This window comes from Lemur catta, chromosome 1 (assembly GCF_020740605.2).
Source record: "Lemur catta isolate mLemCat1 chromosome 1, mLemCat1.pri, whole genome shotgun sequence".
NCBI classification, from domain to species: Eukaryota; Metazoa; Chordata; class Mammalia; order Primates; family Lemuridae; genus Lemur; species Lemur catta.
In genome coordinates this window covers 204,879,720-204,905,090 of record NC_059128.1, presented here as the reverse complement: position 1 = coordinate 204,905,090, position 25,371 = coordinate 204,879,720, and the positions used below count along the sequence as shown (strand labels likewise).

The 25,371-nt window shown below is 38.3% G+C and overlaps 1 long non-coding RNA gene across 1 annotated transcript; it reads left to right on the top strand.

Annotated features, from left to right (window-relative positions):
- The first annotated feature begins 10,233 nt into the window (after window positions 1-10,233).
- Window positions 10,234-20,810, top strand: LOC123641760. Its single transcript, XR_006736345.1, has 3 exons — window positions 10,234-10,280; window positions 14,309-14,347; window positions 20,551-20,810. It is a non-coding gene; the product is annotated as an uncharacterized LOC123641760 (long non-coding RNA).
- The last annotated feature ends 4,561 nt before the right edge of the window (window positions 20,811-25,371 follow it).

Here is a 25,371-nt window from a genome sequence, read left to right as displayed (position 1 = left end):
TTTCCACCATATGAGGACATATAAAAGGCACCATTTATAAGGAGTGAACCTTCACCAGACACCAAATCTACTGATGCCTTGATCTTGGACTTCTCAGCCTCCAGAATTGTAAGCAATACATTTCTTTTGTTTACAAATTACCCAGTCAAAGATATTTTGTTATAGCATCCTGAATGGACTGAGACAATTGTCAGATAACTATGATGATATCATTTTCTCTCTTCCTCCCCTCTCCCCTATCTTTTTGCATTCTGTGAAAAGGAAAATATGTTTTCATTTTTGGTTTTTATTTCATTTTTAGAAAATTGTAGCCCTAAAGAAAATGTTGGCTGGGTAGGTTTGCCGTGACAACATTGTTAATTATTTTCAAGGCAAATGTAAAATTAAGTTGTTTTTGATATCAACACTTGCTGTGATGGAAGATACTCCAGATGGAGAACTTCCTGCCCTTCTAGACTTAGGGACTTTTAGAGTTTTCTCTGAAAGCCACCAAATTAGAATTGGAAGGCTCTGTTAGGATATTTCATCTTTCTTCTTTTCCCCAACCTTCCATCCACTGGTATCATTAACATCATGAATTCCTACATATAAGAAACTCTAGGCTGACACTGGGAGGCCTGAATTCTACTCCTAGCTCTGGCTCTAAGTGGTGGTAGGACATTAATCAAGACACATGGGCCATGTGGGGCTTCACTTTCCTCTTTTATATATTCAAGCATTGGATTTAGGTGTGTTTTTGTTTTATTTTTCCTTTCCATCTCTAAGATGTAGTTTTTATTGCTATTTACTTTGCTGAGGTTTATATATCCTCCAGATTTGAAGGGAAAGCAAACCTAGGTTGGAAAACAATACATGAAGAGGGAGGAAAATAGTAGAGGAAAAGTTGTTGGAGAAGTAAGGCAAGATTGGCTGTCTTCTTCTTTCAGGTCCATATGCTCTGCTATTAATAAAAAGTCGAAGAATAGTTTCAGGCATATCTTTCATCTTCCCAAAATTTAAATTACTGGTTAGATTAATTCTGAACCTGCGTTTCTGTTGCTAAAAGGATACAATACGCAGTATTGGGAAAGAAGTAAGTTCTGAGAGTTTATCATAGGGGAAGGCAAAGCTCAGGTGAGATAAAATGAAATGGAAAGTATAGTAAAGTACTGGAGCCATGTTTAACTATTCAAAACACCACAGGAGATAAAGAATATACAGACTCTTCACTAATAAGTTGCAGGCTGTAACTATCTACCTACATTACTTGTGGAAACTGGAGCTCTTTTGTGTGAAGTAATTACTGATTTTCTAGAGTGGTTTATGGAAATTGGTTTTATTGTCTCATAAATAGGATATTAGACTTAATGAACAAATTATTGGGATAATCTGGAAAAGAAAAAAGTTCACCTTTAAACTCGAGGCAATTTAATTTCATTTGGAGATAGCAGCAAGGAACCACTTAACCTTATAAAGAAAATAAAAGAGTAATGTGTCAGATTGAGAGTCTATCACTGCTATATAACTTCCCAGGAGCTTGTATTATGGGAAAAAAGATTCAAGCGTTTCATATGCTTTATTGTCTATTTTCTTCTTTCAGGCCCCTATAATCTATTAAAAAAACATTTAGATAGCACCAGTGGTTCCCCACCATTTCAAGGACTCCCTTTTAAAAGCATTAAAAAAATTTAAAAGATGCCCACCTCATAGTAATTATATTTTTTGTATCTAGTAATTGGGAGAAGACACAATATATAAAATCTGCCATAAATTTAGACCGCTTTTAATGGAATTTGGTTAATTATACCTTAGCAGCTCTACGCATTTGAAACATAGCTTATATATTATCCAGAGACACTCTGCAGACTACAGATAATTTTACTGTGCTAAAGGATTAGATGACCTTTCTCATATAAACAGGCCTGAAATCCAAAGGCAGGAACCCATCTATTACTGTGGAACTATGACATTCAATCAGGTTGGGGAGGGGAAGACCTGAGATGCAAGGTGGTTGAACTTTCCTCTAGTTAGTGTTATAAGATATACTGAAAGGGTAAGGTTTTCTCCCCTTCACACATTGTCCTGCCTTGAGATTTGTGAACCGCCTTGCCGCCTCCTCACCATCCCTCAGTACTTCTCTAGGAGCAGTGGTTGCTGCACTTAGTGGTTTTATGCACAGGAAACATTTAATAAGACAAAACCAAACAAAAACACATAAATGCTGGGGGAAATGGGGAAACTGTATGATTAAGAACATGAGAAAAAACAACCACCATTCACTATTAAGAACATATTATAAAAGAAGATATATCAAAATTAGGAAGAACATAATTGTAACATAAACAGCCAAATTTAAGTTGAATAAATTTAATTTAATGGAAAATTGACTACATCGTCTTTATTTTGCTTATTTTCCAGCAGACTGGTGAAAATATCTTTATAGACTGGGAATCACTACTAGAGGATAAAAGGATAATTTTCATTTTGAATAATTTATAATTTTGTTGAACATTTTTATTTTTTTCTATGTAAAATTTATATATAAGTCTGTTAAGAAAGCCTTAGATAATAACTTAGTTTCTCTCACATTAAAAAAGCCTCAAACTTAAATCTACCATGCAAGGTTTATTTCTCTGCTTATATCCTATTATCTTCCTTCCTCTGGTTGTATTTTGTCATAAAAATACTTTGCCTCATTCCCAAAAACTATTTGGGGTAGCCTATAGCATATATTGTAGTAAAGAAGTTAAATAAATAGAAGAGGAAATTGTAACAAAAGAAAAGTTAAAATAAGAAACTAGAAAGCAATATTAGAACACAAAAATACAGGCAGGTACAGTGGCTCACACATGTAATCCTAGCACTTTGGGAAGCTGAGGCAGGGGGATCACCTGAGGCCAGCAGTTTGAGACTACCCTGAGCAACATAGCAAGACACCATCCTAAATAAACCAGATTGTGACTCTCATCTCAAAACACAACTTCCATATTTGGAAGATCATGTACTGCTTCCTGAGTGCTTTGACTTAGAAATGGCATACTTTTCCCCCCCCCAGCCTAGAGCTTGTTACATGGGTTTATCTAACTATAAATGTGTAAGGAGATGTGAAGGAGAACACAGATACTTGGCTAGCAGTACATGTCTCTGCCATGGATGTTTTTCTAAGCACGAGTCTTATTGTGGATGTGCAAAACAGCTTACACCTTAGGATGACTTATGGGGACAAACTCTGGGTAACTATATAAAACCAACTCTCTTTCAGTGGCTTATAAAAACCAACCATGCAAATTGTGAAAAAAAAGTCACTAAAAATTTTTAAACTAAAAAAAAAAAAAACCCCACATAATAGTTTAAACAGAAAATTTAATAATTAAAGCTGCCTTTAAAATCTGTTTCTGAATCTATATGGACAATGAAGCTACTGACCAGGAGGAGACTGGGTGAAGATTTGGAACTGCACATTTGGCTGAAACATATTTTGCCTCAACATTTGGTATCCAAGATGAAACAATTAACCTTTTGGAGCTCTACCATTGAAGGGCACATTTTCATATGCTCAAAGCATGTATTCAAATATAACATGTTGAAGACAAATACTGATCTAGCTTTGTGTTGATTTTTGTTTACTATGGTGTATAATGAGAATATTTGTGAAGTCATATTTATTTGCAAATTGCAAACAAAAATATTTCAACAAAACACATGAGTTTCTAGTGAACAGAGTTGCAACTGAAAAAAATTAATAAACAGGGCCAAATCAATAACATGTAAAACTATGGGAGTGCTTAACTGCTCAATTTAGTGGCTAACACTGCTTCATTTATTGAGAAAATCTCATTCCCCCAAATTTTTCTCTTTACTTAGTATGTTTAATAAGATGGTAAAGATGATAAATTGTGAATTTTTTTACTGAAAACAACAGCATCGCTTCAATCAAAAATGAAGTTTGAGGGTTGTGTGAAGAAAGTTGATCTTGAGAGCTACAAAACCATTTGAGACTGTTTTCCTTACATGTGATAAAAATTACAGCATCAATGGTAAAATCTCACTTCATTGAAAGTGATTTTTGACAAGTAATCCTGAGATTGTAAAATATGCTGACCTTAGAGTAGGAAGCCTATCAGTCTTCCTCATGTCATGAGTGATTTGTTCTCACAGAATGTCTGACAGTAGCCTGAAGTTTCTGCTACATCTTATTGTCATTGTAGCTGCATTCTAAGTGTCTCCCCTTAATGATTTCCTTTCATAGTACAATGTAGCACAAACAAACAAAAAAACAAACACAAAAACTTCTCATCATTTCTATCCACATTCCTGTATATGTTTGGGATTCTGGGATCTCTAAAATATTGTTACGCCAAGAGAAGAGAAAGTTGACAAGAAATTGAAACTGATACTTGGTAGTAGCTTGCTTCAATCCAATTTTGTAAAATTGATACATTCACTGCAATAGCTTCTTGTTCCTTTACCACAAGGCATGCTTTTACTCTTTTTTCTTTTTCCTGGCAGCAATTAATTTAAAATATTGTTTCTATCTTCAAACGAACATATAAAGTAGATTGTAAGAGTTCTGTAATAGGCAATTTCCATTCTGGAGTTCCCCATGGAGTTGGAGATCTGAAGGTTTTTTGTTTTTGTTTCTTGGCCCAGTCCTACTTTATTCACCTTAACTCTCATAGACATCACCTTACAATAAACCTCTTGCAGGCCTAATAACACCTTGGTGTCTGCTTACAAGAGGACGTGAAGTGACACAAGAGTGAAGATTGGGTGGCCATGAGGGCCTCATCCCAGGTGGTACATGAAGCACAGATAGTTTCTGGCACAAAATGGCAGCCAAATTGCTAAAACTTTTACCAGTGGTGATTTGGGAAAATGTTTTGGTGAAGGAGAACACCTTGGCTGGTACAGTAAGTCAGCCTTTTAAAAAGTGCCTTGGTGGCAGTGGGGAGAGAATGCGTGCAAGGACATGAAATTGGGTTGGCTGTCATTAAGTTGCATTGATGTCCTACAGAGGGATAATAAAATGTTGAGGGCATTTAACAAACATTTGAAAACCAAGCGTGAAGGATCTTGGGCCTCTTTGGTAACTATAAAAGGCCTTTATCTCCCTCAATAGGAAAGCAGAAATAGCTGAAAACCATACTCAGGACTTAATAGTTGGAGTCACTATAGCTGAGGGAGGACTGCTATGACCAGGTTAGGGCTCTGGTTGGCAAACCTGGGGCCCTGACACAGGGATGAGGACATTTTTGTGGATAACCCCAAGGATTTTAGATCCCTAGACTTCTCTGCACCATCAGAACCTTCAGAGGTGCCTACCATTCCCTATTAAAAGCTCCTGTTCCCAATGTGGGAAGATATTACAGAGCCCTCTCCCATGCAAGACAACAGAGGCTACCTTAGGATCTGTACTTACTACCTCCCCCAGCTGTCAGGCTGATAACTAAGATTAAGTCACAGTCTAACTCATCCAAGAACATCCTGGACTTGATATGGAAAGAAAGAGACCTTACCCCAAAGAAGCTGTAAGAATTAGCATGCACTGAAAGGAGTTAAGGAAGGTTCTTGGTCAAGGTGGCCTGGATAGGAAGAGTTTATTGATTTGGGGCCACTCTCTTGGGATATGAGATTTAATAGCCTAACAAGGACCCCAAATGATGATGCAAACTCATTGCTAGAGTGGCTCCTAGAAGCTTGGAAAAAGTAATGGCCCTATTGAAATTGAAATTGCAATTGAAATGCTTCTATCCTTCCCTCTTGTTATAGCAAGAGGGATATAAGATCTAGCTTATAGGAAAAAAGTTGTGAATTCCTGGGCTTTATGCAGGAGAAGTTGTAGTCTCTCTTTTCTGGCAATTCTGAAGGAAAATATAGTCAGTTATTTTTATCATATTCAATATGAAATCTAGCCTGGAATCATGGCACTCATTTTAAATAATAATAGTAATAATAATAATTCCTCTGCTTTATTGAGCTACATCTTCCTATTGAGACACAATAATAGATATACTACATATATGTTTTGTCTAATTTAATCTCAACATCTTTCCACTGTCAGTTTTTATTATCATACTTTTTGCAGATAAGGAACTTAAAAGCTTAGAGAGGTTAAGTTACTAATATTAGTGAGCTCCAGAGTCCTGGGTAACGAGATGTCATGGAAGCCTTTTCGTGCCATTACCTAGATGAATTGTCTGTAGCTGTTCCCATCCCTGTTTCATTTGATTCAAAATTCAGATTTCTCGGAGGCCATTGATTTCACTTAGCTTGGATCATGTCCCCACCCCTCAGCTAGAAGAAGGTGACACCTTAATTGACAGTCATTCTATACTCTATGCACCAGGGTAGAAATAGTTCTCTAAGGGAAAGTCAGAGTATTGCTCCAAAACAATGGCAGAGGCTGAGAACAGGCATGAACAACCAATATCTACATTACCGGTCACATTACCGGTAGTGTTAATAAATGGAGATAGCTTTAAAGACTTGGTAGTAGAAAAAAATATCAATTAATTTAGTTTAATTTCAGCATCCCACTCCCTGCTCCTGAATAGAAGGTCTTATTTATCTGAATTCTACATATCCACTAGTTTTCAACAATGCAAACTTTTTTCTTAAGTGAACAGGATACCATCTGTCTCTATAAAGTGTGCGTACTCAGGTGTGCACTTGTGTTTGTGTGTTGTGTACTGAGAAAGAGAAGAGGAGAGAGAGAGAGAAAGAAAGAAAGAAAAAGAGAGAGATTGAGTATGCTATTTGGGAGGTAAGAAAATTGAGAGGGATAGGAAGATTAGTGCTTTTTTAGAAACAGGGACTAGAATAAGTGGCATCAGCTGTGGTATGTGTTTTACATCCTGGGAGTGGGACAGCTTTGTATGGGGCTGGTTTCATCAAGGAAAAGGGCATTAAATACTTTCAAGTAAGTTTTTTAGATCTTGACTCATAATAATCAAAAGAGAAAGGCACATCTCTTTTCTGCTGCTGCTGACCTCAAATAGTGCTTTGAGGTGGTTGGCAACCTTCAAAATGTCACAGTTTTTAAAACCTGAGTTAAGTTCATTGAGTTGAATGATTTGCTTTATAATAGGTCTTTCGTATTAGACCAAGGGTCACATTTTGAAGTGTTTTCCAGGCCCAAGCAGATAAGATAATAGGTGCAGTGGGCCATTGTAAGATGGTAAGTGCCACATGACACTCTTCCACAGTGTATGGGATATAATAAGGAGCAGTAGGGACTGTGGGTAAAGGGACATATGCATGACATATGTGATGGCAGCAGCTGTTATTTAGGTGCAGCTGATTATCGTGATATGAACTGCAGGCCTAGTGTTACTAGATAATAATAAAAGCTAACACATATAATTCTCACTATGTGCTAGGACCTTATCTAAATACTTTATATAAATTAACTTATTTAATCCTCAGAACAATCCTATGGTTATATAAGATTATTACCACACTTAGCAGATGAGGAAACTGAGGCATGCAAAGGTTAAGTGACTTGTCCAAGGTGGCATGGCTAGTGAGAGGCTAGCCGTGGACAGACAGCTACACAGACGGCTCAGCAGTTCCTCCTCCTACAGCAAGGACGTCAGCAGGCAACCCATTGTCAACAGGACCCAGGAGCACTTGGACATTTCACAAGGGTGATAATGGACCCTCCTTTGTAGTGGAGGTAACCCAAGAAATAAGCAAAGCTCTACACCTGGAACAGAAATCACTTACATCCTGGAACTGATACAAGAAACCCATCTAAAGTTAATATTTTATCTGATGGAAGTATAGCTACTCCTGCTCTTTTTTTGGTTTCCATTTGCATGGAATATCTTTTTCCATTTTTTAATTTTCAGTCTATATGTGTCTTTATAGGTAAAGTGTGTTTTTTGCAGACAAGATATAGTTAGTTGACTCCTTTTTTTTAATCCATTCATCCACTCCATGTCTTTTGATTGGAGAGTTCAGTCCATTCACATTCAATGTTATTAGTGATAGGTAAAGACTTACTACTGCCATGTTGTTATTTGATTTCTGGTTATTTTGTGGTCCTCTGTTTCTTCCTTCCTTCCTGTTTTCCTTTGTTAAAAGTGATTTTTTTCTGGTAGTGTGTTTTAATTTCTTGCTTTTTATTTTTTGTGTATCTGTTGTGGGTTTTTTAATTTGAGAGTACCATGAAGTTTGCAAAAATCATTTTATAACCAATTTATAAAATGGGGGGGGGGCGGACAGAGTCTCACTCTGTTGTCCTGGCTAGAGTGCAGTGGTGCTATGGTAGCTCACTGCAACCTGCAACTCCTGGACTCTAGTGATCCTTCTGCCTCAGCCTCCCCAGTAGCTGGGACTACTGGTGCACACCAGCATACCTGGCTAATTTTTCTATTTTTTTTGGTAGAGACACGGTCTCACTCTTGCTTAGGCTGGTCTTGAACTCCTGAGCTCAAGTAATCCTCCCACCTTGGCCTCCCAGAGTACTAGGATTACAGGTATGAGTCACTATGCCCACTCTTATAACCAATTATTTTAAACACATGACTACTCTGCTTATAAACAAACAAAAGGAAATATAATAGAAATTCTGCATTTTAACTCCATCCTCACCCCCTACACTTTTTAACTTTTTGTTGTTTCCATCCATATCTTTTTTGTACCATCTATCTTTCAAAAAGTTGTTATTTTTGGTAGGTTTGTCATTTAGTCTTCCCACTCAAAGTATAAGTGTTTTATACACTGCAATTATAGCAATAGAGTATTCTGTATTTGTGTACTTACTATTACCAGTGAGTTGTATACCTCCCAAAGATTTCTTATTGTTTGTTAACATCCTTTTCTTTCACTTTGAAGAACTCTTTTTAACATTTCTTATAAGACAGGTCTGGTATTGATGAAATCCCTAAGATTTTGTTCATCTGGGAAAGTATTTCTCCTTTATGTTTGAAGGATATTTTTTGCAGTATGTAATGTTCAAGGGTTAATATTTTTTTTTCCTTCAGCACTTTGAATATGTCATGCCACTTTCTGCTAGCCTGCGAGGTATCCACTGAGAAGTCTACTGTCAGATGTGTTGGGATTCCTTATGTGTTATTTTTTTCTTTTTTCTTGCTTCCTGTAGACCTTTTCTCTATCCATGGCCTTTGGGAGCTTGATTCTTAAATGCCCTGAGGTAGCCTTGTTTGAGTTCAATCTGCTTGGTGTTCTATGATCTTCTTGTACTTGAATATTGATATTTTCCTCTAGGTTTGGAAAGTTCTTTGTTATTTTTCTTTGAATAAACTTTCCACCCTAATCTCTCTCTCTACCTCCTTTTTAAGAACAAATAACTCTTAGATTTGCTCTTTTGAGGCTATTTTCCAGATCTTGTAGGTGTGCTTCATTCTTATTTATGCTTTTTTCTCTTCTGACTATGTATATAGCCTGTCTTCAAGATCGCTAATATATATAGCCTGTCTTCAAGATCACTAATTCTTTCTTCTGCTTGGTCAATTCTGCTATTGAGAGACTCTGAAGCATTTCTCAGTTTGTCAATTGAATTTGTAAGCTCTAGAATTTCTGCTTTTTTTTTTATTATTTTGATCTCTTCGTTAAATTTCTCTGATAGGCTTCTAAATTCCTCCTCTGTGTTGTCTTGAAGTTCATTGAGCTTCTTTAAGACAGCTATTTTGAATTTTTTGCCTGAAAGGTCACCTATGTTCATCACTGGATTGGTCACTGGTAACTTATTTAGTTTGTTTGGTGAGGTCATGTCTTTTTGGATGCTCTTGATGCTTGTGGATGTATGTTGGTGTCTGGGCATTGAAGAGTTAGGCACTTATTTTAATCTTCACAGGCTGGGCTTGTTTGAACCCGTCCTTCTTGAGAAGTTTTTCCAGATACTCAAATGGAATTGTTGTGGTCTAAGTCTCTGGTTTCCGTGGCTGTATCAGCGCTGGGGGTGCCCAAGCCCAATAATGCTGTGACTCTTGCAGATGCCTGGTGGTACTCCCTTGATGAGCTTGAGTAAGATGTAAAAGAATTCCCTGGATTACCAGGCAAAGTCTGTCATTCTCTTCCCTCACTGTGCTGGGCTGCTAGGCTTGGGGGAAGACTGACATGGGCACTCCCTTGTGGTCACCAGTGTCAGGTTACACCTGAAGCCAGCCCAGTTTCACCCAAAGCCAATGGTGACTGTTGCCTGGATACCTCTGATATTTGTTTAAAGCCCAAGGGCTCTTCAGTCAGCAGGTGGTGAATCCTGCCAGGACTGAGTCCTTCCCTTCAAGACAGCATGTTTCCTTCTGCCCCAGGGTGGATCCTGAAATGCCTTCCAGGTACTAAGACCTATACTCAAGGGCCTCAGTAGTCTGCTTGGTACTTTATTTTACTGTGGCTGGGCTGGTACCCATGTTACAAAACAAAGTCCTCTGAGTCCTTCCCTTTCCTTTCCTCAAGTGGAAGAAAACTCTGCCTGAGCCATGCTGCCTGTAGTTGGAGGAGGGGTGACACAGGCACTTGCTTGGCCTCATCTGCTGGTGTCTCACTGGGTCACGTGTACCCCAAGTCCACTGGCTCTGAGCCAGCACAGCCACAGGAATTGCCCAAAGACTGAAGCCTTTGTCGCCTGACTGCCTTATGAATTTAGTTCAGGCTGCTCTTTGTCTGCTGGTGGTAGGGCTAGTGGGAACTTGGGTTTCAGGGGAGGAGGATTTCCCTCTGGCTGTGCTGGTCAAAACTCTCCCTCTGTGGACACCGTCAGAATTCTGCCCTGTGCTGTGTTCCCTGGTGCCAGGGCGGCCCTGCGTTTCAATGCACTCACTCTCTCTCCTGGGGGCACACAGACTCTCTCTCCTGGGGGCACACAGATTCTCTCTCCACTGGGTGTGCTGGCAGGGCACTGCCAGGGCATGGAGGAGGGGTGGTGTAGGTAATGCAAGACTGCCTTTTCTGCCCTCTTGAGAGCCTCTTTCCTTGATATAATGTTAAAAACAGGTAATATGATAGCTCACCTGATTTTTGGTTCTTCTGAAAGTGCTTACTTGCTTGAATAATTGTTGAACTAGGTGTTCATGCAGAGGGACAATGGCTGGAGATTTCTATTTGGCCATCTTGCTCCACTCCCTTCTTGACTGCAATTTAGATCTGTAGATCATTTAGGGAGAATTGACATCTTGATGACACTGAGTCTTCGTTTTGTGAACATGGTATATTTCCTCTTTATTTGTATTTTTTTAGCGTATTTCAATAAAATCTATGCTTCTTTCTTTAAAGCATTTGCACCTCTTTTGTTAGAGTGATTCCCAAAAAGTACTTTTAATTTTTGACACTTTTAATTTGATACATTTAAAGGTATCATTCTGAAAAGTTTACTCCCTATTAGAGAACAGAAATATAATTGATTTTTATTTATTTGTATCCAATAACCCTGCCAGAATTTCTTATTAATTACTTGTAGATTCTCCTATATTTTTGGGTAGGTAATCATCTTTTGCAAATAACGACAGTTTTTTCTCCTTCTACACCCATATTGTTAGGGTGCAAATTTCTACACAAGTGAAGAAAGATTTCTCAACACAAAGATTAAAATAGTTTTAAAGAAAGAAAGTTTATTTTACTTCTCAAAGGGTGAGAAGGGCATAACACATAAAGAAAGAAAGAAAAATGTTGGCCCTGAACATAAGCGGCTCAGGATTTTTATGGAGACAAAGAGAAGAAATAAATAGTTATGGCTACTGCTGAAAACAGAAGTGGCTGTGAAGCTGCCTGCTGTCTCTGCTTTTTATTTTTATTTTTCCTTCTCTGTGAGGCTGGCTTATTAGAGTCCTTGAAATGTGGTCTGGTGAGAGCTGGAGTGGGGAGCTCACATCCCTGCTGTCCACTTAGGGCTCTTGAAGGCTGTGAAAATGAACTTTCAAATAAAACAATTTTAATCTTGAAGACAACAAATTGAGTCCCAAGTGGTTGATCAAACCAAAGGGCAGTTGTGTTATGAGTTTTTTCTTCAAATGTGCTATGAGTTTGTTTCTCTTACTTTCTGTTTGATAGTGTATCTTTGTCTGTTAGCTAGTTTATTAGCAAGGCCATCCTTTCACTTATATTATTATTATAAACCTTTAATTGTGTGTGCTCTCTCTCTCTCTCTCTCTCTCTCTCTCATTTTCTGTCTTATTGCCTTTGTTTGGATCTCCAGTGCAATGTTGAAAGGGTGTTGTGATACTGGATACATTTGTATTGGTTCCCTTTTTAAAAGGAATTTCCAACATTTCACCATTATGTATTATGTTTACCATAGGTCTAATTAATCTAAGAAATTCCTATTACTAGGTTTCTTTTTTAAAAATTGTGACTAGATATTGAATTTTTAATTAAATTCTTTTTTGCATCTATTGAAATCATCACAAATCTCCTTTTTTAATCTGCCAAAATGGTTAATTATATAATTGGTTTTCCAATGTTAAATTAATGTCACATTTCTAGAATAAATCCAAATGGCAGGCCATTTTTCACACAGTTAACAAAGTGATCTTCATAAAAGTACAAATCAGATCATGTTATTCCCTGTTCAGTAAAATTCCACCCCTTTTCATTGCACTTAGAATAAAATCTGAACTCTCTCTTTGGCATCTGTGGTTTGCCCTTGTGTCTTTCTCCAACCTCATCTCCTTTCAGCCTCCTTCTTGTTCATATTGGACTTTTTTCTGTTTCTCTAACACATCATGCCAATTTCCACCTTAGAATCTTTCCTTTCTGACTGATGCTGTTCCTTTAAATCTTCATGTGGCTGGCTCCGTTTGCTCATTCAGGCCCCGGTTCAATTTTCTCTTTATAGGACCTAAATGAAAGTCCCAAATAACACCTCTTTTAGAATATTCCCATCACACCTTCCCCTACTCACTTTTTAAAAATTACATTGTCTTCATAGCATTTATAGCTCTCTGATATTTTATCCATGCCTTTATTATGTATTTATTATCTTCTTAATTACTAATAGCATATAAGCACCAAGAGCTCAGGATCTCCTTTGTCTTGTTCTCTACCGTATCCCCAACACCTAGAACAGTACCTGACACATAGTTGACTTCAGCTGAATTTGTTAAATGAATGAGTACATGAATGAGGTGATAGATTCCCCTAAAGTAATGGCAACTTTTCTGGAAGCCAGTCAATCTTTTTCTGTTCATACCTTTCTAGCTGAACCTTCAACTGTGGATACGCTTTTATTACCTGTGGCTGTTGTTTCCAAGCCCCTATTTCACTGATCAGAGAAAGGATGGGGTTGCCTTGCTTGAAAAGAAAAAATAATTTGACAGTAAAGGCTAGGAACAGGTTATAACAACGTGTAAATAATTCTATCAACTTCAAGTACACACTTTTTTCAAATGTAATTTGTAAGCCACCTTGACATTAAAGAACATTAACACTGGAATGGCCCTCTGGGAAGCTGTCAGGCTTGCCTGCCATTCTTCAGTTGCTTGGAAAATTCTAATGGAAGGTAGTGCCATTTTATAGATTTTTAAAAAGCTAATACTTAAAACTCAGAGAAATCCTACATTTCTATCTTATGTACATAGATTCATAAACTTTTATATTTGAATACAACCTTAGATATCATCTAATCCAAAGCTATTCAGTGATTAATCCAAAGCCATTTAGGAAATGGTGGCATAATCAAGACAACTACCTAGGTTCCTGACTACTAGTCCAGTTCTTCCCCCAGCACTGAAATACCAATTCACTGCAGTAGTCACCAACTGACCAATTGAAGTAGCTGGTCTTCCCAGCAAGACCGCCTTCTCTGAACCCCTGCCCCTCTGATCAGAGATAATGGATCCAGGGATGGACATTTGACCTCCTCTTGTCCATTGAAATTCTATCTCAAGGATTTCAAGTTTGGAATAGAAAGATAGAAACAGATTCAATCTTCCCCGATGGTGGAAGTCATGAGCTGTAAGGCTTGGGAACTATAGGCACCCACTTTCCCTCGTTGTGAGAAACAAGGCTGCAGTGAAGCTGACATCCATTTTCCCTAGGAGAGAAACAGCTCCTAGAGACGAGAGAGATTCCAGGCAGCGTCTGAGTCCTTAGCTCCAGGCTCCCAGCTGCTTTCCCCAGAGTTAAGCTACTAGAGAATCTCCAGGATCTTTCCATTCCTTCTGCTCAAATCAGTTTGACTGTGTTTCTGTCATTGTCACCAAAAAGTACATATATTGAACACCTAGGAAATTTATAACAAAGTTCCCCGAAGTTCCCAAGGGGAGGCAAATCAATACTGAGCCTCTACTGCATGGCAGGTACTGGAGATACATTATTTTTATCCTAACAATCCTGTGAACATGGTTTTATTTTCTGTTTTTCCGATTAGGAAACTGAAGTTCAGAAAGAATCCATGCTAAATCAGAAGGTGAGTAAGTATCTGCATGAGAATGTCAACTCAGATGATTAAATCCCAAAGCCTATACTCCTTCCTATGTGTCATATTGCCTTAAATTTGGTGTAATCTATGTTTTGCTATGCAAAGTGGGAGCTTGTTAGAAATGCAGTCTGAGTCCTGACCTCAGACTACTGAGAAATTATCTGCACTTTAAAAAGATTGTCAGGTTATTTGTGTGCATGTTAAAGTTTGAGAAGCTCTGATCTAGTGGAAACCGAGGCATGGGGTTCAGGGAGACCTAAGCTTTGAACTGTAATTTAACATCTCAGAATTATTTCCCTCATCTGTAAAATGGATGAAATAATACCTACCTCACTGGAATTGTGAGGATTATATGAGCTAGGCACCGGTCCCCAACCTTTTTGGCACCACGGACCGTTTTCATGGAAGACAAATTTTACACGGACCAGGGAGGTAGGGGATGGTTTCGGGATGATTTAAGCACATTACATTTATTGGGCACTTTATTTCTATTATTATTACATTGTAATATATAATGAAATAATTATACAACACACTATAGGTTGGGGACCCTTGAGCTGGGGTATGAAAGCCTGAAATAGTAGGCTCTTATTATAAGTTAGTATCCTTCCTTTCCAACGTTAAATAAATGTATCATTCTTCCCATGGTTGGATAGCACAGATAAGCACAGACACGAAATGATGCAGATAAAAATATATGGATGCATAATGAATAGGGATTTCCCCCAAATAGTATAGTAGCTGCGAGGTTACAGGGTCAAAAGGAAATATGGTTTGATTTTCTTTGTCATAATGGACATGCAAAATTAAGGTAATCTTAGTGATGTCAATGGCAAAGAAACAGTTGGAAGCTAACTGGTCTTAATAAGGGAGACATATTATTAAAACATAAATTAACGAGTAATTTTTAGAATTGGCAGAGAAGTTGTAGAGGTTGAGAGAGGGAAACGAATATTAGGTCAGGAAAGGAATATGGAGTTTTTAGGAAAGTTGCTAATTATTTCCACTGCTTTCAGATCCTACGACCTAAATTAGATAATCTGACAACTCACAGGATACGAAAAAGGAATGTGATTGCTATCATATTAAAAGTATTCATTTTCTCTCTTGCATATTAATAGATCTGCCCACAAGGAAGAGTGTAGAATTGTAGCAATAGTGCAAGCAGACAATAAAGTAGTTTAAATGCTTGAGTATAATACAAGATTTTGGTAATTTTTCTATATGCCAGTAATATTACTTAAAAGAAAATAGATTTTATTCACTAAAGAAAAAAAGTATATTTATCTATTTTATTACTAGTAATGATATAACAAACATTGTACCTATGATGAAGAAAATCACAAAATCTTAGTGAAGAGCATGAAAGCCTTGAACCTTTATAGAGTCGCAAGAAAGAGAATATTGTAATATTATTATTACATTATATTAATACAATATTAATATTGTAATATTATTTAACTTCTCCTCAAATAAATTTATAGGTTTGATGTAATTTAAATTAAAATCCCAGTGTGAGTTTTTCTTGGGGAACGTGACAATGTAATTCTAAAGTTAATGAGCATAAATAGCAAATAATAAACAAGGACATAAATAAACAGTAATGAGAGATATATTTTTATTTTTGCAAGGTAATCTATATACATAGTTCTATGATTAAAAAGAGGGGGAGGCTTAGATTATCTCTGAATAACAAATTACCCAACACTTAGCAGTTTGTAACAACATTCATTACCTCACATAGTCTCTGTGATTAGGACTCTGGGAGTGGTTTAATTGGGTGGTTCTGACTCAGGGTTTCCCATGACGTTGCAGTCCAGGCAGAGCAGCAGTCATCTGAAGGCTTGACTGGAGCTGGAGGATCCCCTTCTAAGGTCACTCATGTGGCTGTTGACAGGAGGCCTCGTGCCATGTGGGCCCCTCCATAGGGCAGTTTGAGTGAGGCAAGGGTCTCAAAAAGCACACTGTTAGTCTTTATAAGTAGATCTTTCAGTAGGTTCATATTCTTATCTTTTAGGAGCAAAGATTTCCAGGAGCAAGTAACTAAGTTTTATTTTGTTTCATTTTACTTGTTCTAGTTTTAGTTAACATAGGTACAGGAAATTGTGCCTGGTCTCAGAATAATTTAACACAGGACAGGAAAGTACATTTGGTCCCGATATTGTTGAACACAGGATCAGGGAATTATATTGGTTTAGTTCTCAGATCTATAAAGGGAAGTGTAGGGTACTTGGCATAGATGTACCTAGGAGGAAATGGTAACTATGACTTTGGGGTTAGGACAGACTTCAAAGAAGAGGTGCCATATAAGCTGAGACCCAAAGGGTGAGTAAAATTTTTGTAAGTAAAGAAATATTGTAAGTAAACAGAAAACTAGGAGAGCAATTTTTTGCATAAAGTGACAACAGGTTGACATTCTGAATAGTGCTTACATAATCAATGAGATTACTCTTCAAAAGAAAAATAAAGGACAAGATCAGACAACTCTTAAAAACTAATTGCAACAATTAAATAATTAAAGAAATGAAAATGACAGCCTACCATTTTATTGCCTATCAAACTGCAAAGAAAAACAAATTGTAATTTGTGTGTAAACAGTGAGAGGCTCACACTCAGATAGCAGCGCCCAGTGGAAATGTTGAGTGGGTCAAGGTTTTGGAAAGCCAGTTTGGCACAATGTAATAAAAGCCTTAAAAGTGATTATTCCTTTTGATCTAGTAATTTAATATTCTAATAATTTAATCTAAGAAACATAATTATAAATTCAAATCAAGATGTATGAACAAAGATGAGGAACAGTGAGTGGTGTTTATTTTAGTGAAAAATTGGAAAGAAACTCAATGCTCAATGATAAGTGAATGTTTAAATTATACTATGTTGGATGGAATATTATGGAGCCATTAAAAGTACCATTTTCTAGGACTACTCATTGAAAATACTTAAGATATAAGTGAAAAAACAGTACATATATAACATAATCCAATTTCACTAAAAATATGTCCTTATATGTGTGGAAAAAAGCCTAAAAGGAAATTGTACAAACTTTAAAATGCATGGCATGAGTATTAAAAGTCAATTTCTGTTTTATATGTTTCTGCATTGTCTACACTGAGGATATATTATTTGTTTTCTTCTGTTTTTAAAAGTTTCTTTATTGAAAAATATGACATAGATGTTGAAAAATGCATAAAACAAAAACACAGCTTAATGAATTATTATAAGTTCTATGTCTTGACTACCACCCATATCAAGAAATAGAAATTTTCCAGCTAGTCCAGAAATCTTCCATCTTCCATCTCCCTATCCTATGCAGCTCCCCACCATGCAGGAAAATAACCACTGTCCTGACTTCTGTGGTAATCAATTCTTTGCTTTTTGGTACAGTGTATCACCCAAACATTCATTTTTAAACATTGTAATTTGGTTCTGTCAATGTTTTAAAATCTTTTAAGACTTTAAAAAAATCTACACATTCACTTTTCATTCACTGTCCCCCTTTTTCTGTGTAATTTAATTGTTGAAATCAGGTCATTGTCCTATAGCCTGAATTTTGCTGAGTGCATGCCCATAGTGTAGTTTAATTTGTTTCTCTGCCCTCTAATTTCTTGTCAGCTGGCAATTGAATCTGCAGGTTTAATTAGAAGCTGAAGGATGGGTTGTTTAGGATACAAAACAACTTCAGACTCTGGAGCTCTCTCTTCTCTTGTCCTCATTCAGTGTTTACAAAGGTGGCAGCTGACTTTCTGAGATCTCCTAGCTCTTTCTCCTCTTTTGGATCTTTTCTTTCCTATTTCTCTAACCTATACCATTTGGCTTCTATTCCCAGAATTTTCTCTTCAGTTTGGGAAGGGAGTTTGGGTTGGTTAGCTCTGAGAGTTTATGGGTCCCAAACTGCTGCAGTCCCTTCAAAACTCACCACTTAGCCACTGCGTAAATCCGCTCTCCTCTCCGGATATGCAAAAACTCCTCTCAGTTTCAGCTGCTATTCTCAAACTGGCCCTCCTAGCTTCCCGGTGAGTCCCATCAGCCACCGTCTTCCCTTGGTATCCAAGATGGATTAGTTTCAGAACCTCCCCCCCTCCAAATCCAAGGACGCCCAAGTCCCTATCCCATTATAAAATGGGATAGTATTTGCATATAACCTATGCACATCCTCCTGTAAATATTAAATCGTCTTTAGATTACTTATAATATCTAATACAATGTAAATGCTCTATAACTAGCTATTATACTGGATTATTTTTATTTTTATTATTTTTATTGTAATTGTTATTTTTATTGGATTTTTAATTTTTTCAAATATTTTTGATCCCTGTTTGCTTGCATCTCCTGGTGTAGAACATAGTGGATACAGAGGGCAGAGTGTACTTTGGTTTTCTCCGGTCTGTCAGTTGCTCTGTTGTTTCTCTCTGCTTTCTCCTGCTGCTGACACAGGTCTTGTGGTTATTGGCGGCTCCTCCCCAACACTTATATTTTGCGGTTTGGAGGATATTTTGTTATAGTAGTTGGCTATAGACTTTTAGTTTTGCCACCTACTTGGTCCATTTTTTTTTTAAATTAGGGGAATTCAGGAAAGTTAAAAAAAATTGTGCTGTAGCTGTTGCCATCTTTCTGCTCTTTCTCCATATTTTATTTTTTGGTAAAAAAATGTTAAAATGTTATTAAAATGCCTGAGAGGCTATTTTGCTTGCTTTGAGATTTTTGTTGTATTGCATTGTTCTGACTGTAAAGGAAGGATTGTGGTGAAAAACAGAGGTTAGTGTGTGAGAGACAAAGAATTCTGGGGGCTTTCTCTGATGATTTAAAGAAAGAAGTAAAGCTGGAAGACATTACGTGTGATGGCCTGGGCATGAGAGTAAAGGTATGTTGAGTCTTAAAGGATGATGCAAATTTCCATACGAGAGGGGATATGACCTGACATATTACATCAGTACATGAGGAGGGATGAGTGTTCCCTCCTGATTGTGGGTATAGCATGAAGATTTCTGGCTTAGACTCCCCAAAGGCTCAAGCCATGCCACCAAAAGTGTGTTAGAACCATCTTCTTGGTAAATAAATGAATATAAAATGTAGATTTTCCCTACATTTAGTATGGGATCTAGCATAATGAAAAATAATGATCCTTGTTTTAATATGAGAATTTCCTCCTGGTCAATTCAGAGAGTTTCCTACATACTAATTACACTAAAAAGACAACATTTCTGTGAAGTACAATTGTCAGGCACTATAATACCTATTGTAGAATGGAGGGAACAAATTCCTCATTCATTCATATATTTATTCCATCAACCGCTGTCATACAAATATACTGGTTATGCTGCATCAGGTCATAAAACTCAAGTGTGCAAAAAAGTTTCTTTTTAAAAAATAATTAAAATTAGTCTCAACATTGAGATTCTGTTGATGATCCTAAAGAGATAGAATTTAGCCAACTCAACATCTACTTTTCTGTAACCCACAAATCTCTCCTGTACCCAAGCCATTTCTGGCTAAAATGTAATCACTTCAAAATTATCTGCCTCCCCCCTTGTTTTTCTGAGGATAGTCTCAAAATTTGAGGGGGAGGATGTAGGGAGGCAGGCAGCAAGAGAAAGTACCTGATTGTCAGATTCAAACACCCCTTGGCTTTGGCCTCAAAAGTTGATGTCCACTTCTCCATTGCCTATGGATCACTGATCTGTGCTTTCAGTTCTGTCCTTCCTCTTTCTGACCTGTAGGCTCTACAACACACTACATCCCTCTCTCAGCTCCTTTGAATGGTTTTAAATGCCATAAATACTAATAATAAAAAAAAAAGAACAGGTTTAGGGGCATTCCTCTGGTTTTTCATGCCCAAACACTTCATGCTAACATGCTACTGTCTGATGGCTTATTAAGGGGAAAACTTGGTTGCTTTTCTGATCATCACTGGGAATAGATGTCAGGTACCCTTGATCTTTAGATCTTCAAACACATCTGGGAGTTCTATTATTTCTATATCCACAGGTTCTTTCAAACCAATCCCAGGGACTGGAGGTGGATGTGGGGGTGGTACAGGCCTTTCTTGGGGATATACACCAATACCTCTGGGATGAGGAAACTTGTTCCCTTAGGTTTGTGGCAGATTGTATTACTATTTGCAATTAACCACACTTGTCCCCCCTGCCCTAAAGATTATAATCCAAGACCATTGCCATGTGATTTGCCTATAGAAGCAATCGACTTCTTCTCCACTGGCTTGGGAAATACAAAAGGCTTTGGCCAATGGGATTTGAATGGATGTATCATGGTATGTTGGAGAAGCAGTTTTAAGAGGCATTGCAAGTTTCTGGCAGCTCTCTGGATCTTCCCATCTGCCATGAGAATCGCCAAGTCCTACATAGCAGCTGCTTCTTCAGGAACAAGATGACCCATGGAACAGAACCTCAGCTGACCCATAGCATGTAATACAAGCAAGAAATAAACCTTTGTGACACAGGCCATTGAGAGTTTGGTTTTTTGGTTTTGTTCTTTAGAGCCAAAGTGATGAATACATTGTTTATGATCTGTTTTTCTTTTGGCTCTTTAGGAGCTGAAACTCATGAAGTTCAGCTATTCCAACCCAAAAGCTCTGACTTAGACTATTTTCAGTACTATGAGCTTCAAATGTCTATTATACAAAGATCTGAGAATTGCCTTCTTTTTTCCTGAGGCAGGAAAGGAAATGCCCTAGCTGTCTAGGAAGAGTATAAGACCAGGGACAGAGCACATGAAATTGTTCTGATTTTTATCCTGACATACAAGAATGCATAAAACTCTGAAATATAAAATTTGAAAACTCCAAGACATCATTCCTAAACTCAAGGAGTTTATAGGACAGATTAAGTATCTCTTTAAGTAATTATAATGGGAGGTAACAAATAATAAGGGTGTTATCAAGGTGTGCAGAGGAAGTGTTGTGAGAGCTCATGGAAGAAGAGGCCTCAAAGAATAGGTAGGATTTGGAAATGCATGGAGAGGGGAGAAAAATAATTTTGTACTCAAAAGGCAGATGGAGCTAAATCATGGAGGTAGGAAAGAGGCATGGATGGAGCCTTGAGTAAAGATAAGGAGATTGGTGGGAAGTCAGTTTGCGAAGGCTCACCAAGGTCTAGTTGCGGTCCTAGCTAAAGAGTGTGGACTGGGTAGTTCCACAACTGGCTAAAGACCATATAGAAAAAGGGCTAGAGAGTGGATTTCAGCAGGATTTATTATTTTAAAAACAATGTGGACATTTATTAATATAATAAAACTTTGACACATAAAGTATATGTACATATACAGTTGGAAAAACAATTCAGATGGATTAATCTCCCCAAATGGCCAGTATACACTAGCTGTATGTATATGTTTGCTAAATAATCATGGTACTTATGAAGTCATTTCTGGTTTGTTGATGGTGGTACTGGATGGTGCATGTTTCAGCCAAAAATCTAGCCTTATTTTCCTTCAGTAGTTTGCCTATTATCAGGGTGTACCTTACTATACTTAGATCTCCTGGGCATTTTAATTAATGATTTAAAAAATCACCACCCAACAATGTGAATATACTTAATACCACTGAGCTATACTCTGAAAATAGTAAATTTATACCACTATAAACTATAAAAATAACCAGCAAATCTTCATATGGGTGAATTTACAAATTAGACTTATAGAGCTGGAATTTCCCCTGCTCATCTCTCAACGTCAACCCTGGAGATGTCCATTTTGGCAATGGAGGATGTGACACCGTAGCGCGAGCCAATCTCTTGCTGGTCCTTCCTGTCTTGCAGGTGTGTCTCTGGGGGTCAGAAGAAAGTCTCCTCCATTTCTCGTTCACTTTAGTGCAGGGGAGAGGGCAGAGGTGTGTGTGTGGGGGCGGGGGGCGGTATTCTCCCGTGATGGGAGGCCACAGGGCGGGCAGCAACGCTCTTTTTCCTCCATCCTGGGGAGAAAGTGGGGAGAGATACAGTTTAAAGCCTCTGTCGCAGCAATTTAAAGGATCCCGGATATTTTGGCAGCTCCACTCACTCGCCTTAGCCGGCAACCAGCAGGCCGAGGGAGGGGCTGGAATGAAAAATGTTTGGATCGCAATGACAGGAGATGAAAGTTGCAAAAGCTCTGCCCAGGCTTTCCAGGGTACACGATGCACAGCCCTTAGGAGCTGTCTGAGGAGACGGGAGGTGGGGCATGCGCCTCCTAACTCGTGCCTTTGTTCGCCACGCCGGCCGGCCCGGCGCCCCCGCGCTCGCGCCCGAGGCACCTGACCAGCGCGCCGCCCGCCGGGCGGGGATGCGGGAGCCGCCGCCGGCCTGCTCCGCCGGCACATGCGCAGTGGCGACGCCGAGCCGGCGCCCTCAGTCTCCTCCTCCGCCGCCTCCCGGTTCCGCAGTCACTTCCTGCAGCTGTTTCCCTGTGGGTCGGGTTGGACTGACTTTTGACAGTCAGCCTTCAGCTGTGCAGGGGACTCGGGGAGGCCGGCGGAGAAAGTTGCTGCGAGGAGAGGCAGAGTTGGGGCGGGCCGGGCCGGGCGCGCGGGGCGGGCGGACGCGGCGCGGAGGCTGCGGGCGCGTCCCGGGGGTTCCGGTAAGTGCGGGCTGTTAGGTGCCGGGGGCGTTGAGGATGAGCCGGAAAACGCCGCAGGACTAGCGGCTTTCTGTTGCTGTCTGTTCACCTGCCCTCCACGTGACTGGGCTTGCGCTGCTTTTATTTACCTATTTGTTTGTTTTAAACATTTCACGTGTGCCAGTTGGATCCTCTGTGCATGCAGCTGCCTTGGCCCTCGTACTTGCCCTCGCCCCGTGGGAGCCGGGGATTCCATCTTTCGTGATGGCATCCTTATTGGATTGAGGGGTGTGTGTGTGTGTGTGTGTGTGTGTGTGTGTGTGTGTGTGTTCCTTCATATGTATGCATGCACATTTTAGGAATGTAAGATATATGTGGGCAATGCTGAAGTATCTGTGGCTTTGATTCACAAATGTAAACCGTTCCCTAGGATTAGGAACCGTCTTAGCTGAGACAGGAAAACATTCACCAATTTACCAAGGCCTCTTCCCAGTTTCTTGGGTTCTTTCTAGCCTTCCTTATATGATATACCTTGCCTCGGCTGACTATTTTATATTTTTCTCCCTCTCTACTTTCTTGCTGCGTTCGATGACCTTTGAGTAATGCTTGCCATCTTTTCCTCATTGCCACAATTCCCAGTTACAGACTTCCCCAGTTTACTGAGGTCCCAGTAACCTGTTCCTTTATTCTATTCTCTTTCTTCTGAAGATTTCTCCGAATGAGAAAGAGATTGTTTTTAATACAGTATGTGAAAAGTAGGCCCCAGTACAATCTTGAAAACTAAGTATGCTATGATCATTCATTTTCTTTAAACAGGGTACATTGTGACGCTTTGATTTTCTTTAATATCCTTTCAACCTTTTTCCAAACCAGAGCATTAACTGCCATAAATCCTTCATTTATGCTACCACAAGCATCAAATTGAGTAGTTTTAACAATCTGAGGAATATTTATATCAGCCTTCAAATTAGTCTCTTTTAAACTAATGTAGCAGTTGAACAGATCTGAGTTGCGTATGCTTTGGGTTTCTTTATGTTCCATGATTCATGCATTAACCGAAGGCTTGTTTTTATTTATTTTTAGATTTATATTTGATGCTGATTTTTGTTTGCAAATGTACTAATACCTGATGTAATTGTCATGTATAGATATTTTTCTGGGAGTTAATGTTATTGTGTTGATTGTTAGATATATAGAAGAAATAAATTTGGAATATCTAGCTATTCTTTAAAAATTATAAACATAAAATGTGATATTGGGTAAGTCTGTATTTGGCAAGAATATTTTCTTTAAATCAGGGAATTTTATCACCTCTGGCAGGGGGCCTTTTGTACCTCTGTGCTTTGAGAAGGGCCTTTATTTTGATGGAAACCTGTAGATAACACTGGGGGAGACCCATGCTGGAATTTCCTCAAGTGGGAGTGAGCTTTCAAAAAACAAGTCTAGACATGTCTAGGCAATTGGTAGCATTTGATTTTCTGTTTATATTGTTAATTTCCTTTATCCAGATGTTTTGACACCCTTCTCCACCTTTTCTCTTATGAACCAGCAACATGTTTGTGGCAATTTGGCATCAGTATGACTCTGTACAGGTAGTATATGTGGACTTTTAACATTATGAATTATTACAGTGAGGTAGTTAAACTTTTTAAAAAGCTGGTTTTTGTCTCCGTAGTTTCCTTTCATTAAATGACCATACCTGTCTTTGCTTTCTGGTTGTCTTTGCTTGATTTAATTGAAAGAAATAATGCCATTATAGAAACTTGACTTTTTAAATATTCTAAATCTATATTGCATTTCTTTATGTTCCCAGAGATGTGGCAGCATACTTCTGCTTAAGAGTCAAATAATATCGTTTTTCTAAATAGTCTGATTAATAAGAAGTGTTGTTAAATACGATGACTAATAATTTATCCACTTTGCCCTTAACTACATTATTTCTGTGTGGCACTGATTTCCTTTGCTGTTTGCAGAACCTGAATTTAGTACCAAAGTTGTTACTTGATTGCAATTTTCAGGTGCTGTGTAGTTACCATATGTGATAAAGAAACTTTTAACTTTTCAAAATTTACTTGATTCATTTTAGTGAATCTATTATTGCTATAATATACACATTTGCATTGCTGATGGAAAATTTCAGTAGCTTAAAATAGTCATATTATGTTGACCAAGAGAAGAGGTTTTAATAGTACTGTATGGAGAAAGGAGAGGGAGTTGTAGATTTTGCAATAAGGATTCTAATTTGGGTTAATTAGAATCTTGGGAACTCAAAGGTGTACTGTGGTTCATTTTGAGATACTCAAGGTTAGAAGATGCCATCTGGGTGGGAGGCAGGAGAAATCATGGATAAACATTGAAGAAAGAGTGAAACATATTGGGTCTTTTCTGAGGGAAGTAGAATAGCAACTATCAGTTATTTAATAAAAAGGGCGGAAGAAATAGCCAGAAGACTGAGGAACTGGAATTAT